This window comes from Vicia villosa, linkage group LG4 (genome assembly GCF_029867415.1).
Source record: "Vicia villosa cultivar HV-30 ecotype Madison, WI linkage group LG4, Vvil1.0, whole genome shotgun sequence".
Classification (NCBI taxonomy): Eukaryota; Viridiplantae; Streptophyta; class Magnoliopsida; order Fabales; family Fabaceae; genus Vicia; species Vicia villosa.
The window spans coordinates 14,615,584-14,629,927 of record NC_081183.1 but is presented as its reverse complement, the minus strand read 5'-3'; the positions used below and the strand labels follow the sequence as shown (position 1 = coordinate 14,629,927).

At 30.9% G+C, this 14,344-nt stretch overlaps 1 pseudogene; it reads right to left on the bottom strand.

Annotated features, from left to right (window-relative positions):
- Window positions 1–12,405: 12,405 nt before the first annotated feature.
- LOC131596803 (vacuolar cation/proton exchanger 2-like) lies at window positions 12,406–14,050 on the bottom strand (annotated as a pseudogene).
- Between the last annotated feature and the right edge of the window lie 294 nt (window positions 14,051–14,344).

The window sequence follows — 14,344 nt, the reverse complement described above, 5'->3', positions numbered from 1 at the left end:
ATTCTTTCTGACACACCATTATGTTATTTTGCCTTTCGAGATGAAAAATTCCCCTAAATAATGTACTTTGCACAAAATTTCTAAAAGTTTGAATCAATGTACTTTGTCTCATTATCTGATTGTAAAAACTTGATTTTTTTTATTACCTTTTTTTGATCATCTATCTCTACCTTCCATAAGTTGAGCTTGGTAAAGGATACAAATTTGTGTCTTAATAAATATACCAAAACCATGTGAAAATATCATTGGTGAAATTCACAAATCTTTTGGAACTACCCATATAGGACTCCCTAGTAGGCCTTCACTCATCATAATGCGTATAATATTGGATTCCCTCTATTTTATGTTTCTCAAACTTAAACTAAACACACCGTTGTTCCAAAAGTACAAAGTAATTTCACAAGACCTTCTGGTAACTGCAGACACCCTTCAATAGATTTAAGTTATAAAGTTTTATCACCCCACACCCTTTGAGACGATACATGCCCATGTGTCATAGTTTTGTTGTATTATTATTAGACCCGGTTGATGCAACATAACCTAGAATAATACCCCATAACAATTTGTAGATTTTACTTATAACCATATTTGATCTAATCATAGCTATGACATCATGGTTGACCTTCATAATATCTTTATCTTCATCAGACTTGTACGAGAAACCATTTTCCTATAAAATACTTAGGGAAATAAAAAAAATTCTCAACTCTTGAATTATATTTGGAGTTATTAAAGATTAGGACGCCACCATTTTCTATATTAATTTTATTTTGACTCGTTCGTGATACAGCACATGTTTTATCACCATCCAAATGAACAAATCCAAAACTATGTGACCTAAATGTGGTGAAATACTCCTAGTAGGAAGCCATATGTTAAGAACATCTATAGTTAAGAATTCTCGCATGAGTGCTTTTTCTAGATGAGACACAAAGTATATCTCCTTCATTAATGGAGTCATCAGTTTGGGCCATGTTTGCAGAAAATTGATGAATCCTTTAGAGTACCTATGGACAATAACAAAATTTTCTCAGTGCTTGAATATTGGTCTAACAATATTCGACGTTCTTACGCCACCATTATCCATATCAATTTTATTTTGACTCATTCCTGTGATAGAATATGCTTTATCCTTCACTATAAAAGTCATCAGTTTGGACCATGTTTGCAGAACTTGATGAGTTATACTTTTTTTTGGACAATCCTTATTCCAATATCCGATATCTTTACAATTAAATCACTTTGTTATTTTTTTAATCTTAGATTTAAACCTTATCTTTCTAGAATCAACTTTACCATTGTTCATCCTACGACTTTGGTTCTCTTTCACATACAAACTTTTGTATTAAGTTCTTTCCTCTACATTAGGCCTCATTAGAAAATGAGACAAGAAAGTAGCAATAATTACATTGAGACTTATAAAGTTTTTGCGTAGTTAAGAGTAGTCATCAAGCGGCCGCGAGGTTGGTAACAATTACAACAAAATAATTTTATCATCTTCGTCATCGTCGGTCACCCTAAACCTCTCTAGATTGGTGATTTTTTTTTAAGGTATTGACATATTGCATATCAGATTTTTCTCGTTTCTTCATGCTTTATAGTTGGTGTTTGTGTTTCACGAACAATATGTTTGTTAGTATCTTGGACATATACAAACTCTCCAATTTATTTAAAACCTCTTCTGAAATCATTATATCTAGGATATGATACATCATCTCGTCCAGTAGACATAAATGTATCTTTCTTGCGGCCTTATATTTTATCTCCACCTTTTTCCCTCATGTCTGTCAACTTCATCTCTCGCAACACCTTTATGTAAACTTTACTAAGACAACATAAACTTTAACTCTTATTTACTATGATTCAAAACTTCTTATTCCATATAACCATTTCACTTTAACTTTCGCACGGAGGTTAATTATGGGTTGAGGAGAAATGGAGAATACCATTACCAATGTTTTCAATAAATACAAGTCAAATTATATAAATTATATGTCACACATTTCAAGAATATATATATTCATACACCAATACTTTAGTAATTGCATTCTCCATTTCTTTTGAGAAATGGAGAGAATCTTAACTCGTTAATTATCATATTTGATATCAACTATCACAACAATTAGATATATAAAACAGTAAAACACACGGTGTTTGATTATTAAGGATAGATGGCTTTGCCATTTGTAATCATCTCAAATGGTAATATTTTCTTATCTTCAAAATTTTCAAAGCCAAACTCAATATAGAAGAATTGCACAAAAACCGTATTCACGATTTTTTTTTTTTTATTTGAACATCTAGAAAAACCAAAATAGACTTTTAAAAAAATACAACTCATTTGCCTTGACTTATTTAGAATCTAAAATTATTCATGCCAGAAGAAAAAACTAACATATCATTAAAAATAAAAAATAAAAAATAAAAACTGAGGTATATTCTGTGGAATCTACTTCATTCAATTACTAAAGAAGGAGACATGGCCTTTCAAATACCGACAAATTTTGCCTTTATGTCCTTTATTAATTTATTTGTTTTTCCATGATATCATCCCTTTGATATTAATTAACTAACAATTCTCCCTTCATAAGCAATCTATTTTCTTATACAATGTTTGATCATAAGTCTTAATCGCAAAAAGGTGTGTATGCTGATACAAGTAACAAAATAATCATAGGAAATAATTAATTTTCAAATGCTACTAGAAATATTCTTGCCAACAACTCCTTCAAAAATCAAAAGAGTCCTTTCTTTTCCTTTTTTATTTTATATTATATAACTATAGCAAATCAGATAGACAAAAAAAAAAAAAAATAGGAGCCTCAACATCTATTTTACCTACTTTAGTTTTCTTAACTAGAACCGATTAATTTTTTAAATATTATTTTATATTTTTTAAAATATTTATACAACTCATCAAAAACTCTAAAATGAGTTTCATTAAACACCACACTACAAAAAATAAGTTTATTAATGACGTGATTCTCATGTCACAAAGTGAAAAATCACGTCACAACTTATAATTTACGACATGTATACATACGATGCAGGGCATTGCGTGGCAACTAATTAGTGAAATGTATTTCACGTTGCAACATCTTCTATAAACACGAACATCTTTTCTGTCACAGCAGGCCTGCCAGACAACGCACGGAAAATGGAGAAATTTAGTAACATGGGTCACATGCCACAAAGTTGCAACGTGGATATAATGTCACTACACAACAACTTTTTATTTTTAATTTCTCGAGGTTGCGACGTGGTTCACATTTATATTTTATATTATTTTATAAAAATATGTAATTCAAATAAAATAATTTAAATATATCAAAATAATTTAAAAATAAAACAACATATATTTAAAATAAAATAAAAATATATTAAAAATGACATTAACACGTATTATAAATACATCAAAAAGCATAGACATTAAAATAAACTATTAGTTCAAAATATATTAAAAATATAGATTTTGATTAATTTTTAGTTATGAATATTCTCTTGATCAAAATACTCCCTGTGTTGGAGCGGTAAAGCGACGAACAATAAAAGATTCGGAAATATTTATTCTAAAATTATCGTCTCCACAGGGATTAGTTGGAAAGAATTGTCGTTTGACGAATTCTTGTTCTTGAGTTCGAGTTAAATGGGTTTTAAAGTAAAGTGCGGAAAAGTAAATTATAAATAGAAAATAAATGCACTTTCGAGAGGAGAAACTAATCCGGCAGGGATATAAACTACTTGTCATAAACTTAAACTTATTACTCTGTTACACTCAACTTAAAATACTCATCAGAATCACCACATATCTCTCACATCAATGTCCATTTCTGCAACACCGACGAGAATTCAACCATATTGCTCTTTCGATGATGTCTCAATCAGTCGAACAACACAGAGGGATTAAACTCCAATATCATGTGGATGTTAACCCCAAACCTATTTCTAGAATCTAAAGCTAACAGATATCTCCCTAATCAAGATTCATGAGCTATATGTCTATAACCACACAAATCCAAAGTATTTAAGCAAAAAAGATCAAGGAAACATAGACAAAGATTTGTAAAGCAAACTTTATACAACAATAGAGTAACACATATACATAAGTCTAGAGTAAAATTATAAACAAACCGAAAAAAATAGAGAATACATAAAGATAAAAGAAGAAAACTCACAAATCTCCCGATTTGTCAACTCTGATTTGATGAGCAATCTGACTCTGGATCATCAAGATGAAAGCTTCATTGTTGTTTTCAAGCTCTTCCTACTCAAAATTAGTTGTGATGACTTTAGAAACAAACACCCCAAAGCATAATCCTGAAAATTCTGATTTTTCTCTATTTAAACACTTTCCAAACCGCCCAGACCACGCTTAGCGTGTTACACCAGAAAAATGAAAATTTATTTTAGCCATAACTTGAGAATCGCAACTCCGATTTGCGCCCGGTTCGAAGCGTTGGAAAGCTTATTCCATGCTCTATCTAAAAATGATTAAATATCAACAAAATTTATGATTTTCTCTTTAATTTGAGCCTTATTCGTTGATGAAATGCTCAAAATCGCGGATTGAAGCAGTGTCTTCGACACTTTATTGTTCATGCTCCAAATACGCATCAATACCTACAAAATGAATAAAAAATATCGAGTGGTACTAAAATAAATCAAAAACACAAATTATATACAATATGTACAAATCTAACTAAAAAGTACACATTCACGCACAACTCGAGGAAAAAGAGACGATAAATGCCGCAAAACTATATACAAAAATAACTACAATTTTCCACTTATCAATATGTTATATCAAGTTTTGTTGAAGTTGTCGATGAATTTGTTTATCGCGGATATGAAATCTTCAACGTTGAAACTCTTAAAAATCAATATTAGAATAATCTGGAAGTATTGTCTTGTAATTATCAAGATTATCATAAGAATAATAAAAATCAATATCATATGTGACACGTTCATCTTTAACAATCATGTTGTGCAATATGATGCATGTATTTATCATACGTTTGAAGGCATCCAAGTAATAAGATCGAAAGGGATTATGTATGATCGTAAATCTAGATTGGAGAATTCCAAATACTCGTTCAATATCCTTTCTTACGCCTTCCCGACCCGATGTTAGGAAAATAATTTTCATTCATATCCCTGTGGCACTTTGTAGTAACAAATATAAGACAAGAATTTGCATATTTTGCTTAGTTTAATTACTTAAGTGATCATATCTTGAGTTATAAATATTTATTTAAGATGAAATGAGTTTTATGTAAAAGATAGAAATATTATCTATATTTCTTAAACATATAATAAAGTTAAATAAAGTTGTTTTAATTGTGATGTTATTGCATAAAGTTGACCATTTAACAACTCTTCTTAAATTTACTATTCATGTTTCCTATTGAGAAATAATTGTTCAAGTTTATATTGTGATGACACATTGTAATAACTACAATTTTCTAGAATTTTCATTAGTATTATAAATATATTTGTAGTTAACATTACATGAAACACAATACATCATAACATGATTCAAGATATTATGGAGACGCTCGATTCAAGTCAAAATCACTATAATCAAGAAAAAAATCTATGATGTTTACTGTGAATACAAGATTACACTCAAAGATGTTTTTGATTCATGGCAAACTCAAATAAGCATTCAAACAACAAGGCGGAAGCAGAAAACTCAAAGAAAAGCAAGCATTGATCACTCATGATAGTACAGGTTGATCTATTATACTTATAGGTCGACTCAACACAAGCAGATCAAGAAGAATGCAGAAAACCAGCAGTTAGGTCGACCTACTGTCAACCCAGGTCGACCTAAAATGGAGAAAAATCCATATACTTCTGCTAGGTCGACTCACACATCATCTAGGTCGACCTAAATTGATGAAATTTACATACCAGTCTGCTAGGTCGACCTACACAACAACTAGGTCGACCTAATCTGAGAAAATGACCCCAGAATGCATTTGAAGAGGATTCTGGTCGACCTACTCGTTAAACAGGTCGACCTAACTGGGAGCAAAATTCTGCAAGCTCTGCTAGGTCGACCTAAGCTCTACAAGAGGTCGACCTAACTGATCAAGAATGCCAAAAATTCTGTTTCTCTCATGTCCAACTGTCAAGCTATCATATATATTGTCCAAGGTTCATTATTCAAAGTGAACACCAACGACTGAAAGATACACAAACGCTTCTCATCTTCGTTCTTCATCATCTCCAACACAATTACACATAATCATTCTTGCGTTGCGGGTTAGTGATGAGTTCGATAACGTCCATGGAACGGAATTGAAGATTCCTAGTGGGTGAAGGTTTGTGGGGTTTGTTGGTGAATAAAATCTGCGGGTTTTGTCCTCCACGACGGGTGGTTCTTGGGGGTTTTTATCAAGAGGCGTTCATTGAGGATTCGGCTGAGTGTAACGATTGAGGAACGGGGAGTTCAAGGAATCAAGACACTGCAGAAGGGAATCAAAGTGAAGCTCTTGGATAACCTTGATCTTGCTTAAGATTAAGGGGGAAGAAGATTCAAAGGATCGACATAATTGGTTTATCGTTTATCGCTTTGTTATCTTCTTTGTATATACTACTTTCAACATTAATGAAAGATTACCCAATTTCAATTTGGAATTGGGGGCAGACGTAGTCGTAGCGAGGACGGTCGACGAACTGCCTAAACAAATATCGTGTTCTTGTCGCTTTTCCTTTTTCATTTACATTCTGTTCATAATTGGTTATAATAGCAAATTGATCAACGATTCGAGTGTTAAGATTGTGAATTAAGAACCTATATAAACATCACAATCCATCACATATTGAATCACCATCAATTTGATCATTATCACCAAGTGTTTGTATATTTGTTTCTATCACTCTTACTGCATTGCAAACATTGTCCATCATACAAGAAGTTAATCTGATTTTCAATAAAGAGCAACGCTTTGATTCTGCAACGTATACTCTTATCACTTACCTCAAGTTTTGACTGATTTTTTAAACACATATACAATCGTTTCGATAGTGGTTCGGAATAGACGCGAGTCGATTCAGAATCACTTCCGCTGAAAAGTCGTTTAACTCCGTAAAACTGTGAACGATCTATTCACCCCCCCTCTAGATCCTAAGGCCAGCGTCTAACATTTACTTGGTGGAAGTTACATTGACAATAAGTGGATCGAGTCTAACAACCAAAATGGGAGAAAGGACCAAAAAAGAGAAGAACTCGCATAATCATGGCGCTATAACTATAAAGCACATCGCAATTCATGAAGGCAACCACCATTAGAAGCTCCTGGAATATCGTGTTGCTATTGAATATTAATTGCGACATGATTCAAGGTTTAATGTGTCTACAACGTCAACATAAGTGATTGATCGCGGTGCAACATTTTATTGGCACAACATGATTACACGATAGAAAACTGTTCGGGTAGAGTCAAAATAAATGGCCAGCAGCAACGACATGATCTTCGGTGAAGGTTGAGAAAAAAAAAAGAGGGTTGTGCCTGCAGGATACTCCGATGCCAAAGTAAGAAAGAGAGCAAAGGTACAACGAAAAGTATAAGATTTTTGGGTAAAGTTTGAATTAGTATGCCCTCTAGGTGTAGAGGACTGTTTATAATGCTCTACTCAGCGTGTGAATAGTTCACACTATATTTTGGGCTGGGTGTCTTTCCAGGGCCCAAAATATAGGAGGTGGTTTGACCAAGTCTCTAATGAATTCGGGCAGATTGAATTAGCCGTTGGCGGGGACGAGAGAGTTAACGTGTCCGGATGATGCCTTGTTATGAGAAGACCGTCCTTCGGACGTGCTCGGTAGATGGGCAAAAGAGGAAAGGCGGCCTCTGTTTGCTCGAGGTTCAATGTTTACTGGGCCGTTTTTATGCTTATAAATGGATTGGGTCAATTATGATAATTGGGATGGTCCAAAACTAAAACCTTAATATATAAGTTATATTCTTGAAAAAATATTAGGGTTATGAATTTTAGACTTAGAGATAATTCTACAGAGCTTTCTAAAGTTAAGTTGAGCTTTTAACAAATGAAGCTTCAACAATTGAGTTTATGATTTATGTATTTCCTTCACAAATTCAATTTTCATGTTTGATTACTATGTGAGTAGCTAAACGCATCACTTGTTAGGGATGAGTTCTTGTTATTAGAGTATGGCTTTGTACTCTTGTATGCAATTTCTATTATATTTTTTGTTAAATAATTGTTTAGCCTTAAATTGTGACTTACCAAGGACTTGTGTTCCATTTGAGTGGATAAAGATTTAATTACTAATGAATTACAATTAAATAATATAGAGAATGAGTTATCGCAAGGAATTAATACATTAACTAGAAAGTTCATATAAGGTATGAACGAGAACATATAGGTCAACTTCATCTTTGACAATATTTTATTATTAATTTTACAAATCTTAATTTTGGCATTCAACACCCAAACAAATCAACCAAAAAACTTTTTGTTCAACAAATATAAAACTAAATTCAACACTAATTTTAGTCTTCGTGCCTGATATTCTGTTATACTCACCATGTATTTACTTGCAGCAACCTGGTACACTTGTCAGATCATTCATCAGCTACGCATAGAGGTCTCTTTGGTAGGCCTTCATACATTATTATAATGCATATAGTCTATGGTTCTCTCTATTTTATGTTTCTCAAGCTTAAACCAAATACAATACCACTTATCAAGTATATAATAATTGCACACATCCTTCTTGCAACTATGAACACCTTTAAATAGAACTTTCTTAAAAATTTCAATCGACCCCACGCTCTTTGAGATGACTCAGACGCATGCATGTTTTATGGTTTGGTTGCATTATTATTGAAGACTTACAATAGTAACCCCCAACAGTTTATAAATTTTACCTATAACCATTTTGGCTCTCATCTTTATTAAGGAACCTTTGTTTACCTCTTAATATCCTTATATTTATCAAACTTGTATGAAAATCCATTTACCTATAAAGTACTAAGGAAATCATATTATTTCTCATTTTTTGAGTATATTTGACATCATTCAAGGTTTTCACACCATCGCTGTCCATGTCAGTTTTATTTTGTCTCATGCCTTTGATAGCACATTCTTTATTATAATCCTAATGAATAAATCCAAATCTATATGACGTGTATATGGTGAACCATTCTCAGTATGACATCACGTGGTAAGAATTTTTAGAGTCTAGCATCCACACTTATGTACACTTTCTAGATGGAACATAAAGCATGTCTATTTCATTACACGAGTCATTAGTTTGGACCATGTTTGTAAAGCTTGATTAGTCGACTTTATGTTTGGAAAATCCTTATTCAAATTCTTGATCTATCTACAATATATTGTTTTTTTTTTCTTGAATTTATACCTCTTTTTTTCAAAATCTTCTTTACCATTATTCCGCTCATGATATTTGCCCCCTTCCTATACATAATTTCTTCTTGAGTTTTTCTTCATCTACGTTATGTCTCCTTTTAGAATAAGACAATAATGTCGTACTAATTATATTGAAATTGATAAATATATTTTATATAGGTAAAAGTAGTCGCCAAGTGGTCATGAGAATTGGTATATAGCACAAAAAATAAATAATTATCTCGTCTCTTTCATCTTCTTTCACCCCAAGCCTCTCCAAATTGGTGATTATGTAAGATATTAACATGTTGCAAATCAGATTCTTCAAGTTGTATATTTGGTGGCTCGTAGACAATTTGTTTGTTATCATCTTGTACATATACTAACTCTTCATTTTTTTTGTTAACGTCACAAACAACAATCACCTCATTAAGTACACATAAACATATCAGTCACACGACCTTATCTTTATCTTTGTCCAGACATTTTCCCCTATGTTTGTCAATTTCACCTCACACAACACCTTATGTAAAGTTTATTGAGCCAACATATCTTTAACCCTCATTTGCTATAATTCAAAATTGTCTATGCTGTCAAACCTTGCCACTTCAAATTTTGCACTAAAATTAATCACCATATAATATTAATTGTTATAACAACAACTAGTTGCAGGAAAAAAAAATGATAAAGCACAAAAGAATAGAGCACTCGATAATTAGTTATGAAGTTGGACCAAGTGTACCAACGTCTCCGATTATAAAATATTAGTAATTTCATATTATTAAAGATTACACTATAGTACTACTATAGTTCAAATTACAAAAATATTCTAAATTATAATTCGCTCCTTCATCCTCGTAATAAACTTATATGTCGTATTCTAAGTTTGCTCTGACTCACTTGACACTGCTTAAGATGACACTTAAGCCATACTAAATATTTTCATATATTTTTGGTTTGAATTCCTTAACTTAAAAAAAAAAAAAAAAACTCTCTTTAGTTACAAGTTATTAGTAAAATAAAATTTGTCTCACAATTTTTTTAACTTACTGATTCTACTCTCTAACTATTTTATTTAATTAAATAATCAATCAAATGAATTATATTGGTTTTATTTTATTTAATACATAATAAATAATTTACACAAAGAGTCTTGTAAATTAAATCAATCACAATGACTTTCCAAACACTTAAGAGTTAAGATCCTTTTTTTTTCATACAACACAAAGTTATATAGTTTAATGAAAAATGGGTAAAAGCAAATCAAATGCAGAAGTATTAAATGGTAAAAAGAAAAATAATAATTCCAATCGCATTAACTCTTTAAAGATGGATGACCCTGCCATTTGTAATATTTTTGTATCTCCAAATTTTCAAAGCCAAACTCAATATAGAATAGCATAAAAACACCATTCATGAATTTTTTTAATTTGAACACTAATAAAAAAAACCAAAATATAGTTTTAAAAAATAATTTCCAATTTTTCAACTCATTTTCCCTGACTTATTTAGAATCTGATTGTCCATGCTAGAAAAAAGTAAACTTTAATAAAAAAATAAAATACTAAGGTATATTCTATGGAGTCTAGTACTTACCAAAGAAGGAGACAAAGTCTCTCAAATACTGACAAATTTTGCCTTTATGAGATTAGGACTTATGATCAAACATTGTATACAAAATAGATTGCTTATGTAGGGAGAGATGCTAATTAATTAATATCAAAGAGATGATCATGGAAAAATAAATAAACAAAGAAAAGGCATAAAGGCAAAATTTGTATTTTAATTTATTTATGAATATTTGACGGAATTAATTAATTTTCAAATACTATTAGAACTATTCTTGCCACCAACTCCTTCAAAAGAGTGTGCTTTTTTCTCTTATTTATAAAATAAGCTTAATGGAATATTCTAAATCAGATATAAAATAACAAGTTTGATTGCTAATTAAAAATTTTAAAAAAAAATCAATTTTAAATTATTTTCGAGTTAGTTTGGTTTTTGTTAGTCATAATACTAATAAACTTTTGATTTTATTAATTTTTCAATTAGTTAATCTATTTAAACACTAACTAATTTTCTATTTATATATTTTCAAATAAAGTAAATTTTAAAAAAATTTATAGGTCAACCAAACGTTTAAGAAAGTTATGCTCATACATAAATATAAATCTATAACAAACCTTGTGTTATATTAGTAAGTTCGACTTAATCTTAACACAGTCTAAATCAATTTTTTTTTCACCTTATTGCGGATAAAGGTAAAATTGAAGATTGAAAAAAAAACTTTACATCAAAATTATATATATATATATATATATATATATATATATATATATATATATATATATATATATATATATATATATATATATATATATATATATATATATATATATATATATATATATATATATATATATATATATATATATATATATATATATAAAAATTTAAGAGGACCATTCTTTGAATGAAAATTTTATAGGGACTAAAACTGAATTTTGACTTATTTATAGGGATCAAAAACATATTTAACCCATATATATATATATATATATATATATATATATATATATATATATATATATATATATATATATATATATGGGTTAAATATGTTTTTGATCCCTATAAATAAGTCAAAATTCAGTTTTAGTCCCTATAAAATTTTCATTCAAAGAATGGTCCTCTTAAATTTTTCCGTCCCCATTTTTAGTCCTTGCCGTCTATTTGCTCTAACGGAAGCAGACGTGGCACGCCACGTGTTACGCCACGTCACTAAAAATCAACACTGTAAAAAAATATGTTAGATTGCGGGGGTTTTAAACCTCCCTAAATTTGATTTTTTTTTGAAAATTGTTACACTCCAATTTTTTCTTACCTACAAATATCAGTATTAATTAAAGTCTTGATTCATATATTCTCCTTCTTCTTCACACTGCAATAAAATAATAGATTAACTACCAAATTTTACTACAAATTATTTTTATAGTTGATTTCAAGTTAAAAAACATCTATTTAACTCTAATTATTTTTATAGGCATGCTGGTTATTAAAAGATTTTCTTAGCAATAGGAAAATCGGAGATTCATCTATAGCATCTGCTTCGTGATAATATATAGGCAATGTATTATCAGTTAACTCACCACTTTTAGGGTCGACATGTACAAAAAAACTGCAGCAACTATAAGATAGCATAGAATAAGCATCAAGCCTTTAAAATAGTTTGAGTTCCCTTCCTGTAAGGATAAAAGCAATGTAAAAATGGTTGTCAGTTATCACAGACATATATAATGGTGGCAAATAGGAAGGAAATAGACAAAGAAAATGCAACAAAAAGCTCATGCATAGACTAAACAGTTACTTGATCCTAACCAGGCAGAATGAGACATAAATCACAAATGGCCCGTTTTAACAGCAAATTAAAAACCAACAATCATGCTTTTCAGACATAACTACGAGAATGAATATACCAGAGCAAGAGAAATAAGATAGTGTTCTATATAATGGAATGAGAAGTTGAAACACTGAACATGCATTCTCATGAGAGATTTTTCTCCAACTGTCTGGTATCCCAAAAGTAATGTGCGTGTATGCGATGTGTTCCAACTGCCTGGTATCCAAAAAGTAATGTGCATGTATGCGACATGTGTGTATTTATATTCCTATTGTAGTACCTAGTCTATTCATATCACACTTTGTTTCAATTATCTATAGTAAACTGAAGAGATGTCCAATGCCAAAGCAAATGATGATGATATAAAACGAGCGTTGAGAAACATGTGAAGGAATCCGTGTGGTAATAATATGCAAAGATTTGAAAAACGGGTGTCTAATGCATGTGCACTTAGGGGGTATAGGGTATTAGCCGGTCAGCTTAATCCATCCTCTCAAAGGATTCCTTTGTTTAAAAAGAGATGCGCACAAACACAGGATTATGGAATTTAGCAAAATAGATTAATTATTATTACTTTTGCCTAACTTTTTAATTAGGTTTCATAAGCAATAATCATGTAAGAAGCTTCTTATATGACTTTTCAAAACAAATGATAAATAATTGAATGAATTCCTAACTTTTCTGAAAGTCTTCTATCACTCTAGTCATTTGGAACTTCTACTCTATGTAAATATAAAAGACAAGAACTTTCGGCTTGACTAAACAACTAAGATGAGAACTAACTGATATCCATTAGTTTGCCTATAAAGTCGGGAAACATTAACAAATGTTGTAAGGACAATTTCATAGGGTTAAATAAGAAAACACATACCTGCATCATAAATGCAACTACCAGCACAGTGATAAAAAGTGTGGCAGTCTCAAAGAGTTGAAAATTCAAGTCCATTTCTTTTCCCATGCACCATCCAACAACCACACAGAAAGGGATCTACAAATTTCAAGAGAATAAGAATCAATTATTTTCAACAACCATCATCTCATTCATAGAAGTTCATAAACTAGAAACATCTTCCAATTACATGGGAAACCCAGGCTATTTGATAAGAGTTCAAGGCCATACCACAAACATCGATATCTGGGTTGATGATCCAACAACAACTCCAATTGTGATATCCTGTGAAAAAATGGAATACATTAACAGATTAAACAGTATTCATAGAATAAATGAAGGTTTTGAAAGCCACTTACTAGCTTGTCCTTTACGGCAAACATGATAGCACTTGCATGCTCTGCGACATTTCCTACAATTGGAAGCAAGATGACGCTAATAAAAGCCACTGACATATTCAAGGATTTAGATGCTCCCTGCAAGAGAACAGAAACCGAATATGGTTATGAATCAATTTAGGAGTTAATTTGATGTTTATGGAAAAGACTAGGGATAGTAGATTTCTTCATTGTCAACAAAGAAAAGAATGACAGTGATGTTTCAGAGGTGTATAATCACAAAACAATCATTAAGTTTCTGTTCCTGTGTAGTTTTTGGATTTTGGGCAAGGATTAATG